At 40.7% G+C, this 13,283-nt stretch overlaps 1 protein-coding gene across 1 annotated transcript in view; it reads left to right on the top strand.

Moving 5' to 3' along the window:
* Window positions 1-6,128: 6,128 nt before the first annotated feature.
* STK38L (serine/threonine kinase 38 like) overlaps window positions 6,129-13,283 on the top strand; it is an 81,546-nt gene continuing 74,391 nt past the window's right edge. Inside the window, exon 1 of the mRNA XM_059081558.2 lies at window positions 6,129-6,269. The gene's annotated coding sequence lies outside the window, so the exon portion shown is untranslated. The remainder of the gene's footprint in view (window positions 6,270-13,283) is intronic.

Below are 13,283 nucleotides of genomic sequence, written 5' to 3' on the forward strand. Positions count from 1 at the left end.
TGAAACATGCGTTTTTGTTATATCACTAATTATTAGTATTAGTGATGATGATAATAATAATAATAGCTATCTTGAATTGAGTGTGAATATACCCTGAGTCCTATTCTAGGTGTTTATTTATATTATCTCATTAAATTTCATTTAATCCTAAGAGGTAGCTATTTTTCAAACTGAGATCTTTCTATCTTCAGTGTTCTTTCCATTATGGCAGTGATGTTGTATGGTCCACAAAGTGCTTTCATCAAAAAATATTTCATCTTTGCAGCAAGTATCATGTTGATATTCTCCCATCGTACAAATGAGGAAATAAGACTTCACAGAACTTTTTTGATCTGTGCAAGGTCGTACAGTAGTAAAAGAACCAGGTCTTTGGAATACAAATCCCGTTTGGTTCTTTGTTACACTTTGCAGAGCAATAAATATAATGCAAAGAGATAGTTAGACATAATATATTTTCACCTTTTCTTGATGCTTTTCTTCAGGTTTCTGGTTTACAAAGGTGCTTTTAACTTTGGAGGATAAAAAGCCTAAACCTGGAATGCTTTACACCCTAGGTGATAAATAGTTTGCACTTTAGTCAAGCCAGTTAAAAATTAAAACATGAATCAATTAGAAGTCATTGTTTCCAGGTTTATAAAGTGTTCTGCAGAAGGCAGTCTGGTGAGAGTTCTGACTGGATTGTCATGTGTTTGATTAAATGGTCCAATGAAAGTCCCCTGAAGCTTGTAGAAAAGAGCCTTTATTTTCAAACAAACAAACTCAATTGCATTTAGCCTGTCTGGGCAAGAGCCCCTTTGAAAGTCTTGGCTATGAGAAAAGGAGCCAGGGGTCAAGCACTCTTTATGTCAAACTGGAAATGTCCATTCAACTTTCTTTTTATCCCATCAACTTTCTATTTGTCCACAATAAAAAAATTAATGGTTTTCCATCAGACAGTCTTCCAAGAGAACTGAAAAGCACCTATTCTCTCTCTCCTCAAAAAAAATTAACTGGCATAACATTATAGATCATTAACATTTTTTTCCATAATCACAACACTGAACGTTTTTATTTTACTGTTTTTCTTTTTAGTCTTTAAATATAGATGTGGAATGTGTATATTATGAATACATAGATATATTATTTTTCAAATAATTTTTTTTTTCTTCTTTTTGTGGGATCTTCCCGGACCGGGGCACGAACCGGTGTCCCCTGCATCGGCAGGTGGACCCTCAACCACTGCGCCACCAGGGAAGCCCTCAAATAATTTTTATACCAGAGCTATTACACTGTTGGTAACATGCTTTAGAAGAACTCCCAAAACTAACAGTATATTCTGAACATCTTTCTATGTCATTAACCATTTATCTACATATGATTTTTAACACACATATGCTATTACACTGTATGGATCCACCATAATTTATTACACCAATCCCTATCTTCAGATATTTAGATTAGTTCCAACTTTTTACAGTTATGGATAAATAATGCTGAGATAAACATCTTTGAATGTGAGTTTCTGTCCATATCTCTGCATGTTTACAGTTGTAGTCTTTTTTTTTTTGCGGTATGTGGGCCTCTCACTGTTGTGGCCTCTCCCATTGCGGAGCACAGGCTCGGGACGCGCAGGCTCAGCGGCAATGGTTCATGGGCCCAGCCGCTCCGCGCACGTGGGATCTTCCCGAAACGGGGCACGAACCTGTGTCCCCTGTATCGGCAGGCGGATTCTTTTTTTGTTTGTTTGTTTGTTTTGTTTTTTGCGGTACGCGGGCCTCTCACTGTTGTGGCCTCTCCCGTTGCAGAGCACAGGCTCCGGATGCGCAGGCGCAGCGGCCGTGGCTCACGGGCCCAGCCGCTCCGCGGCACGTGGGATCTTCCCGGACCGGGGCACGAACCTGTGTCCCCTGCATCGGCAGGCGGACTCCCAACCGCTGCGCCACCAGGGAAACCCAACAGTTGCAGTCTTTTTAATCCCATTTAAAGGATGGGGATTATCATCATAATAGTACTCGAGGCTAACATTCATCGAGCATATTGTAAACAGGTAAGTACTTCAAACTAGTTTCCCTGTCTCCAAATTCCGTTTTTTACTTTTGCTCAGCAGTACTTCTTTTATCTCCTGTTAGGAATCTGGGTTGCCGGCTTTGCCACTTGCTGTTGGGTGATCTTAGGTAAGTCACTACAGCTCTTTGAGCCTCGGTTTCATCATCTATAAACTGGTGACAATAATACCTAACTCACTGGCTTATTGTAAAGATTAAATGAGACAGTACAAGCAAAAAGCACAATGCTTAGCACACAGAAAGAACTCAGTAAAGAGTAGTTACTCTTCTTGGTCTGTCCGTGGAGCTAGTCAGGAATTAGCATGGCTCATACTCACACGGGGGGGAGTGTTCAGCAGCTTGTCTTGATAGCCTCTCTCTTTTTAATCATAATTTTGTAATGCTTAAAAAAACTCCATATCTGCAGTTACATCTCTATTATCATAGTTGTGTCTCCCCCCGCCCCCTCCCCGCCCCCTCCCCGCCCCCCGCCACCGCTCACCCCCAATTAGTCTTGCCAGAGTTTTTCCTGTTTCCTTGACTTTTCAAAGAATCATCTTGTCAGTTTCAGACTTGTTTTTAACTCCCTGTTACATTAATTTCTGCCTTTAAATTTCAGAACTGTATTTGAACTTGTTAATCATAACAGAATTTACGTCCATTTGAAAAATAGAGTTATATATGGGAGTGATCATGTATTTGATCTATAATGCTTGGTACACATAAGGGCCAGGACATCTGGAAGGGATCCTGCTCTAATCTTTACATCCTTCTATTTTCTTTGGATGTATTTTGTTTTCTTTTTCAGGTTTCCTGAATTGAGAGCTTGGTTCATTTGTTTTTACATTTTTGTGTTTTCTGTTAAATGCATTTAAAGCAGTAAGTTGTTCTCAAAAGCTGCTTTGACCACATCCCACAGTTGCAAAGCTGCATATATAGGAAAGCAACTTTTCTATGTTTCTGTGTTTTCTATATGGAAGAGTTTTATTGATAGTTTCCTTCTGTTATCATTTACTACCATCATTTGGCATTCTTTGGTTATTTACTGTGTGGTAGGCCTAGGGGAGTAAAAGTAATACTAAATTACACACACTGAAAACAAAAATCAGATGAATTCTGGGTGCTGAAAAGATTTTCATCATGATTTTTCTCTCTCTCTGGCCTACGATTTTAGCTTGTCTACCTACACTTGGCATAGATTTGGAGAAGAGGGAACAAGGGAAAGGGGAATTCATATTCAACTGTAGGTTAATACAATTTGCAATGGCCATGGTTACCTGGGTTTATTTAATTCTAATTGATAATAAGAGAGTTGATAATAAGAGTTTTGGAAAGCCCTACCAAAAAATCTCTTATTTAGACTAAGGGTTCTTAATCTGGGTCTGTGAACTTTGAGGAAAAAATAAATATACACATTATATAGATGTATGTATATAACTTAGGCATAAATAATAATATATATGCATAAATGTATTTTTCCCTAAGCCCTACCTAATTGAAAATTAGCATTTCTTCCATTATGAAGGTAGTCAGCGAACCACAGTAATATTGGCAACCTGTGACTTTGTCCCCGATAGAACTCACACATATTTTCTACCACATTAAAGTTGGTGCACATATCTCAAAATATTGTTTATGTGCATCATTACTGCAAAATTACTGTAGGTATTGATCTTGTAATTTAATGCTTTAATAAAGAAGCAAATATATAACTATTAGTTATCTAGGGCTGTGTAATAAATTAACTGTTCCCCCCCAAATTCGTGGCTTAAAAAATAAATACGTATTATTTCACAGTGTCGGGGGGGCAGGAATCTGGCTAAGGCTTAGCTGGGTCTGTTGGCTCAGGGTCCTTCACCAGGCTCAGTCACAGTGTCAGCTGGGGCTGCAGTCACCTCGAGGTTCCACTGGCATGGAGTCTGCTTCCAGGCTCACTCATGTGGTTGTGGGCAGGATTCAGTTCCTCATGGGTTGTTGAACTGGGTGCCTCAATTCCTCAGTGGCGGTTGACTGGAGACCTTGCTCTGTTCTGTACCACATGGGCCTCTCCATAAGACAGGGCAAAGCCTGACAGCTGGGTTTCATCAGAGTGAGTAAGAAGTGGAGCAAGAGAAGGTGAACAAGATGGAAGCCAGAGTCTTTTGTAATGTCATCATGGAAGAAACACCCCATCATTTTTGCCAGATTCTCTTTTTCAAAACCAAGTCACAGGGACTTCCCTGGTGGTCCAATGGTGAACGCTTCGCCTTCCAACGCAGGGGATGCAGGTTCGATCCCTGGTCGGGCAGCTAAGATCCCACATGTCTCGCAGCCAAAAAGCCAAAACATAAAAGAGAAGCAATATTGTAACAAATTCAATAAAGACTTTAGAAATGGTCCGCATCAAAAAAACTTAAACAAACAAACAAAAAAACCCAAAGGAAGTCACTAGGTTCAGCCCACACTCAAGAGGAGGGGATTGCGCAAGACAGAAATACCAGAAGGTGAGGATTACCGGGATTCATCTTAGAAGCTGCCTACTACAGAACTATATCAAAACCTCATTTTTTACTATTTTAATAATTGTATATTAATATAATCAATTTCCTTTATAGCCCTAGGTAGTTTATTTTATGCATTTAAAAACACTGTTCTGAAAAAGGGTCCATAGATTTCACCAAACTTCCAAAAGAGCAGTTGGCTCTAACTTGATTCAGCTCAGGTACCTTCAGCAACCAGGGGGAATTTATTTGGAATGGCCTCAATTAAGAACTAAAAGTCAGAGCTTTAGCCTGCCTCACGTTATCCTAGTCTGACACCCTAGACAAGTCCCCTATTACTCTAGCTCCATGAAAATAGCACGGCACATTTGAAAACATAAATTTGCTATAAAATACTCCATAAACTGTTCTTAATCCTACCCACTTCAAGTAGTATGTGCATGGTGGAGGTGTACAGGCCTCTGTCGAGCATGTTTGATCACAATTAAACCTCTTATGCTCGCATTTGGCAATTGTCATTTGAGCCTCAAAACGACCATATGATATAGAATGAACTGATTTCCCCAAGAATACACTAATTACCAGACTACATAGTGCTTTTTCTGCTATCAAGCTATGCATGAAAAAGCACAGAGTGTAAAAATAATAGAAGTGATGTTAAGATTCTTCCCTAAGTCTTTCGTACGTGTCACCTGCTCTTGGTGAAACTTAAAGATAATGATTGGCATCTCTGAATTATATTTTCTGAAGCACAGTACTAGCTTTGTATACTGTCTTAACAGACTACAAGTAAATGGTATTCTATGAAATCTCCACTATGCAGATGGAAGATAATTTGTCAACAATAATTGGGAACGATTCTTTTGTTTGGCTTGCCCAATAAAAACTCAAACGCATCATTTTCCCAAAGCCATCCTTTCTGAGTCATGCTACAGGCAGGTGATTTTCCTCATAGTTCTCTGATCCTAAATAAGCAGCCTAGTATTGTCAGTTATTTTAGATTTTCCAAGATAACCCAAGCAAGTTTTTCATGAATACCGCAGAGTTTTTTTGGTAGCTTTTCCAAATGTGAATCCCTCTCAAGTCTCTACAGTTGAGTCATGATGAAAAGGAAAAGGATCAAGGAAGCTGGGTGGCTTCTAGACTCCACAGCTACTACCTAGGCAACTAGGTCAGTCAATCCATTTTTGTTGATCACATTTTCCTACTCTCCTCTACAGTTATGTTCCAAAAAAATAATTGAAATGATCTCTAAGCCCCTTTCTTCTTCTAACATTCACATTGCATTGTGAAGCATCAAGAAAAACTCTGGCGACATTTAAGACACGTGATTAATGTGGCAATACACTGGGCCACTCTCAAGAGTGGCCTGAACTAGCTTTGAGCAGAGAAGAGGGAAGTGAGGTGAGGCTGATGAGGAAGGAAAACGATGACTCTTCAAACAACCCCTCCAGGGTCAGTCACGAATTAACAAGGTGCAGGTGGGTGGGGCGGTAGGGGGGCTGGCTGCGTTGACGACAGAAGGCTACTTCCGGCTGTGGTGCGTATGACGTCAGGGTCGAGTCAGACTGGCCCAGCCACCTAGAAGCGGAGCGGGGAGGCCTCGCGAGAGTTCAGGGAGGCCGCCCCGAGATTCCGGCGCGGCGGCGGGTCCCACCTCCCGGGGGCGGGGCGAGGGCGGAGCGGGCAGAAGGGAGCGGACTGCCGCCGGGTCTGTTGCGGCCCGTGCGGAGGCTGAGCCGGCCGCGGGAGCGACCGGAGGCAGGTGAGTGCGCGGATGCGGCGCTCCGCGGCGGAGGGGGCTGGGGCGCTCGGCTCGCCGCGCCGGCCCCAACTCTGAGAGCGGGAGCGGGAGACGATCTTAGGTGTCTTTGGGTGTCCAGGGAAAGCCGGGCTAATTTCGGGGCTGGAAATGTCTCCGGAGAAGCTCCGGCGACGGCCTTGGCCCTCTTGTTTCCCGGGGTGATACTGGCACCGGGTGCCCGGAGAGGTGGCCTCGAGCCTCGGGAGGCATCTTTGTCCTTCCCTGCTCCTTTCGCCTTCCACTCCTCGTTGCCCGAGTACCACGCTCCCGGTCCCTGCCTGGGCTTCATAAACAATAACAAATGTCGCGGATCCTCTCCTGTATCCCCCGCTCTCCCGTCCCTTGCCCTCAGCCGATGCCACCGAGGGGAAGGATTCTGGGCATGGCTCTTAGATTGTGGGGGCTGTTTGTGTACCATTCCTAAAAACTGATGCGTCAGATTGCTAAACATTTCTCAGATAGACACAGTAAAGCTGCCCAGCTGCCAGAAGACACGGAGTGTTCAAAACCGGTCTCAAAATCCGTCCCTACCACTGGAACCCCAGACCCTTCTTTCCAACATCATTTTCTCCCACTCCCTTTTTTCACATTACTATCGGGGGCAAATGAGTGGTTGTTTGGTATAGGAATAGGGAAGGTTGTGCCCGATTGAGGAGGAGACGTTTCACCTTTAAAAAGTTGTCAGGTTGATAGCAAAAGAACAAACTTTATTTTCAAAACCAGTGGACTCCTGTTTACTGATACTACTTTTGTTTCGTGGGACCGCTTTTCAGACTGTAAATTTGGAGGAAAGACATTAAAAAAAAAAAAATGGGGAGGGGGGCGAGGAGAGCTGGTGGTGCTGGGAGTAGTGGCTTCTCCAAAAAGTGTGATGCTGTTGTTCTTCACTTGATAAAATGCAAAACCAACGCTCCTGTCTATTTCACGCAACTTGTGATAAGTTTTGTTAGAAGCCGATTGCTCGGAGAAGGTGGCCTGATTATTAGCTTTATCACTACTAAAGTCTGAGGAAACAACTTTAAGTGTTTTATTTATGCCTCCTAGCTGTAAGAATGGAGTGAGACTTAGTCTTTTGGGGGGTGTGAGTGGGTTGGGGGCATAAACTTGTCAGGTCTCCCTACTTAAAGGCAGGGTTTATTGTGGTTTAAGCCCAGTTTTGCTTACTGAGGGCAGGTTTTTGAAAGTTCTTTGTCTCATTCATAAATGTATATAAGATACTGGAAACCTCTTTGTGTTTGTTTGGCCTTTCTTTGTATGCCTCAGGATATATAAAACAATTAAGTTTATTATACTCTCTACCCAGTAGCTGAGAGGTATTGTATGTGAATTGGCCATTTTTCTATTTGAGGGGAGAGAAATTAGTCCAAAATAGGATGTTAAATTATGATGACATTTGTTCATTGCATAGGTACGTCAAAGTACCTTTATGTTAAAAAGTCCTGATCTCAAAGGAGGTACAATGGATAAAAATATTTTTTTTTTGGTTTGATCTTTGGTTTGGTTTTAGCTTTGTGGTGTTCTCCTTGTTAAGATGGCTGATAACATTCCCCATTTGGTTGGGTTATGTTTAGAATGAGAAACAAATTGGGTGTAGTTTGTGTAATCCTTTGAAAGGCCGTGCCACTGGGGAATGAAAAAATTAGACTTAGAAAAACCACATTAAATGAGTGCAATTCTTTAGCCTTTTGTTTTTGAGTTTGTTTTAAAATAAATCAAAGAGTAGAGGCCAGGAATATTTGTGCAACTAAGAAGGTGTCCTCAGCAGTTTTTATGCCAGAAAAACATTAACTTCAATAGGTAAGACGCTATAAAAACAAAGGAAGAATTGTACTTTGTAGAAAGCGGTAACAAAGCAATGGACTCAATTCAGCCATTTGTTTTCAGAAAAGTTCTGTCCTCTCAAAGTAAGGGCAACATCATTATGTTAGCAAAGTAGGATAACACTTTAGAAAGTGTTTTCCCAGTGATCTGGGGTAAGTTGGAAGCTTTTTTGCATGTGTGTGGCACTTTTTTGAGAGAGAAAAGAGGGCACAAATCAAAGCCAGAAAGATTGGCATCTCAAAGTAATGTTAAAATCAGCAGATGGTCAAGTTATGATTAAGCAGACTTGACATATGCAGAAATTATGCTACTGTATTTTTATATTAAAAGCACCATAGACTTTTTGAATGAAAAAATGAGAATAAGCTTTTAAAGCATAAGAAATTTTTTAAAATTAATTTAAAAAGATAACCTTGGTCATTAGTTAAAAAAATATTAAGTGAATCCTTCTTTCCCCCCACTCCAACCCCTCAAATGTTTGTTTAAGTCTTAAGAGAACATTTAGCAAGGTATGCCCAGCACTTAAGTGTGCTCATTACATACAGCTCCTTTCTCCAGGTAAAGGTTTGGTAATTGACAGGGTATTTATTGTTCAGAACCTTTAGAGAGAGGAAACTGAAGGGCAACAATGAACAGTATTTGCTGTCCTGTACACTCAGATGAACTGCGGTCTCTGTCTCCAACCTCATGGGAGGGAAATACACCCAATAACTATAGTACACAATGCATTTTGTGGAGAAGCCAAGGAGGGAGGGGTTAAATTCTACTAGACCAATTAAGGAAGGCTTTCAGTAGAGAAAGGCATTTGTGTAGATGAGTCGGATGAGCTAGTCATATGATAGTCATCATAAGCAAACACTTTATATAATGCTGCTTGCTGCTAAACCCTTGCAGTACTAATCTACCTGGGTTTAATCCCTACAGCAACTGTATGGAGTAGGTGTTTTTATTCCCATTTTGCAGACAGGGTAACTGAGGTACCTAGAAAATGGTAAAACAAGGATTGCAACCCAGGCATTCTGGCTTATACTTGCATCCCTGTGCTTAACCACTCTCCTTATTTTATCTCCCGCTTTTGATGGCCTTTCTCAGGTCTGTAGTTTCAAAGACTTGATTTGGAAAAATACATTCCTCTGGCACCTAAATTTAGGGATCTGTTTTCTAGAAAGAGCTCCAAGATAGCAAAACGCAAGTAAATAACTTATTTTTGGCATGTTAGATATTTAATCTCTTTTTGGAAGTTGCTCTTGGTGCAGATTAAATGTAATCATTGAGTGGGACTTTTGATAAATTTGACTTATTACCTAGAAGCAATAACCATAAGGATTTAGAAGTGAGAAGTTATAACTATATTAGCTCCTTTGCCTAGTGGAATGTTTGAATCATTGTATATTTGGCTTGTAATTTTTGAAAACAACTGGCACTGGGTATTTTTTGGATTGAACTGTGAAGTTGGAATTTAGTTAATGATTGACTGTCATTCTCAGCCCTTTCAGTTTTTATTTCCACAAACAGCTAAATTTATAATGCCTGAATCAGTGTTTTGAATAGAGTGTTGTACATGCTTAAAATGAGAGAAGTTCAATCACTGATACTTCATGTTAGGGCAACTTTGAAAGCTCTCTGGGATTGTGAAATAAAAGGTGCTATAGAGTTGCACTGGGCCCAGTATAGGCCTACACAGTAAATGCTTCTTTGTTGAATGAATGGTCCAGCTGATTTTATTTATGAAGTTTCAGGAATGGTTCGCATTTGTTATTGGTTATCTAGGTATTGAAATCACAATAAACTCAATTGGGTTTAAAGGTTAGGGGAAAAAAGTATGTCTAGGCAGTGGTAGGGCTACTTACTTTGTCCTTACCTGTCTAGCAAGATGGAGACCTTTGTCAGTGCACTGATCGACCATACTCATAGTTTTAATTAGAGCTCCAGAGGCACAGTCTCTGTGAATGAATATAAGTGTTCTTTCCTTGTGTGAGTCTGGTAGATTCTAGAAAACCCTGATGACTGTAAAACCTAATGGGAAAAGTGTCAGAACAATAGCCAGGATTTAAAGCCCATGTATTTATATTATTACAGTAAGACAAAAATGGCAAAACAAATTTAAGAATTTTTTTTTCCACACAGCTTGAATTAGCAGTGCTGGCATATTATTTCCATTTACCACCCCCTGATTGATAAAATTTTCAGGATCTTCAGCCCATAACTTCAGGGAGATGCTTTTAAGTCCACTACGCTTTGTTGTAAAAAGTTCCACGTTCCTTTAAGTACGGGTTTTGATTTGAAAGGTCATTCTCAGTAAAAACGAGTGTGAGTTGGGCAAACTCAAAGAGATATCAGACATACTCTCACCTCCTTGCTGATAGAAATTTTGGGGGCATCTTTTCCCATCATAGGCTAGTTTTGTCTCCACTGAAAGTCCACTGAGACAGGTAGCCTCCCTAAGACCTTAGCAGTTTCAGGTCAGATAGTGAGCCCACCATTCAGGTTGATGTTGTGTAAATTCAGAAAGGCCTCGAACTTTGGCAGTTTGTCTGTGGCTTATGATAGTGGTACTTGTACTGTGCTCAACTTTTAAATTCTTAAACAAGCTCCTTGTCTTCCCCTGAATTAACACCAGACCAGCTGACAACCCAAATTGGTGCTGATTCTCTGGGCACACATGTGGAAGGTTTCCTGTTTTCCTTGTCTTTTGCTGATTCTTATTGATTCCACGGGTGTGTAAGTCACTGAGCCCATGTGCAAAGGCAGCATCCATTGCTCTTGCACCTTTTGCAGTTATTTGCTATCTCTACATCTGCCTCAGGAGGGGATTCTGTTCCTCTTCTTCCTAATTTTGGGGCACTTTTACTGCTTTTGCAATTACCAAATATGATGGAGTTAATAATAGTTAACACCTCAAAATCAACCACAGATACAACCACTTCCCCAGAATAAAGAACAAGATGGCAGAAACTTAAATGACTCTGCATGATGCTAATACCATCTATTTTGAGCAAGCAGAGTTGCTGTGTCTTTGCTATGGAGCTTCGCTTTCATTCTGTCTATGAATATTTAGAAAATTGAAAGTTTGGAATCAGAGACGCCTCTGTACACATCAATAAGCACCTTTGTTTTTTCTTGGTCTTGTTCTTCTGTACAGTCATTGCTCTTCAGCTTTTATGACTCGGAGATTTGGGCTATGCTCCTCTAGATTCTTCTGCTGTCCTGGAGGCACAGGAAGTAATTTGTGCATTTAATATGAAAAATGCTCTGTGTAATCTGTATTTCTCAAACACTGTCTCCTAACAGTGGTATGTAGACTTAGCTCTCTGTATATCATCTTCCCCACTGACATGTTCTTGGCTCCGTTTTCTTTTTGAATGTCACCAGTTAGGGTGCAGGTCTAGTAATAATTTTATCAACAACAGTAATCATTTACTTAACACTTACTATGCACCAGATAATAGTGCTAAATACTCTATATAAATATTATCCCATTTAATCCCCACAGCAACCCTCTGAGTTATTATCTTTACTTACAAACAAGGCAACTGGAGCCTAGTGGGGTGAAGGGACCAGGGCCCCATGAGTAGATAGTTAAGTGGCAGAGTAAGAAACTGGTTCCTAAGATCCAGGTTTGCTTTCTCTTATATTGCTTTATTTTATTACAAAAACTTCTCCTTGCTATTTAATCTACCTCCTTCTTCAAGTCCCACCTGAATTTTCTTTCTTCCCTGTCCTCCCTCTTTTGTTAGGAGTTATTTACATTTTTGATGTAGAGCATACATTCTCTTGCGAAAAGTATACAGAAATATTTCAGCTCTATTCTGATTTCCTATAGAGGGGGATTTGCTCTTGGAGGGAGTTTATTGTAAGAATAATACTAGTAGCACCTTACATTTGTATTCTTTAGAGTTTTATAAAGCATTTTTACACTTTTTCTCGCTTAATCCTCAAAGCAAACTTAAAATTGGGTCTTCAGATTAAAAGCTGCTACAGGTAGTTTGCTAAGGCTTCTATAAAGTTAGTTGATGAGACAGTTCTTGCCCTAAGAAGTTTTAATGTTGAAATAAATGATATGATCAAATGTTCTGACTTCATTCAAGCCAAATGGGAGCAGATATATATCATTGTAGCTCAGCGTTTTCTTAAAAGGTCTTAGAGTTTTGAGCTTTGAACTTCTTTTTTGGTCAAAATTGAGAAGTTGGAGCTTTAGTTCTGCATTTTAAATCATAAAATGTTTTAAGTTCTCAATTCTTGTGATTCAGGTGAATGATAGTTAAATTGCTGTCTACCTCATCCTGCACACAACTGTTGGATTTAACTAGAATAATTACGATGAAGGAATGGGGTGGAGGGAGGACAGATATTTTTTCAGAAGTGAAATTAGGACTTCCCTGGTGGCGCACTGGTTTAGAATCCGCCTGCCAATGCAGGCAGGGCACAGGGGTTCGTGCCCTGGTCCGGGAAGATCCCACATGCTGCTGAGCAACTAAGCCCGTGTGCCACAACTACTGAGCCTGCGCTCTAGAGCCCGCAAGCCACAGCTACTGGAGCCCACAAGCTGCAGCTACTGAGGCCCGTGTGCCTAGAGCCTGTGCTCTGCAACAAGAGAAGCCACTGCCAAGAGAAGCCACTGCAAAGAGAAGCCACCGCAATGAGGCTCACGCACCACAACGAAGAGTAGACCCCGCTCACCGCAACTAGAGAAAGCCCGCATGCAGCAATGAAACCCAAGGCAGCCAAAAAATACAATACAATACAGTACAATACAATGTTAGCTTAAAAAAACGTGAAATTAAAGAATCGGGGATCCTAACAAGGGCTTGATGAGGTATCTTACAGTAGCACTGTTGTCGGAAATTGGTTACAAATTTTAAAGAATGGATAAGCTGCTCTGGAAAGTTGTGTTCTTTGAGAGATCAGAGAGCTTATTGAATGAACCATTTTTGAAATATTATCTTGTGCCAGTATCTTGTTTTATTAAATTTAGTTTTTACTGAGCTGTGGACATTTTTACTTAGCTGAGCATTTGTCCATTGACTTGCTCCCATTATGGAAGCAAGTGGAAAATGGAAATGGAAATACCACACCATGTTTGTCCTTCTTAATTTTTCTGTATTTGTCAGCAGGGGCTAGTTGTCTGGTTTTTAAGACTAGGGAGTTGCCTTT

This window comes from Kogia breviceps, chromosome 12, assembly GCF_026419965.1.
Source record: "Kogia breviceps isolate mKogBre1 chromosome 12, mKogBre1 haplotype 1, whole genome shotgun sequence".
Lineage (NCBI taxonomy): Eukaryota > Metazoa > Chordata > Mammalia > Artiodactyla > Physeteridae > Kogia > Kogia breviceps.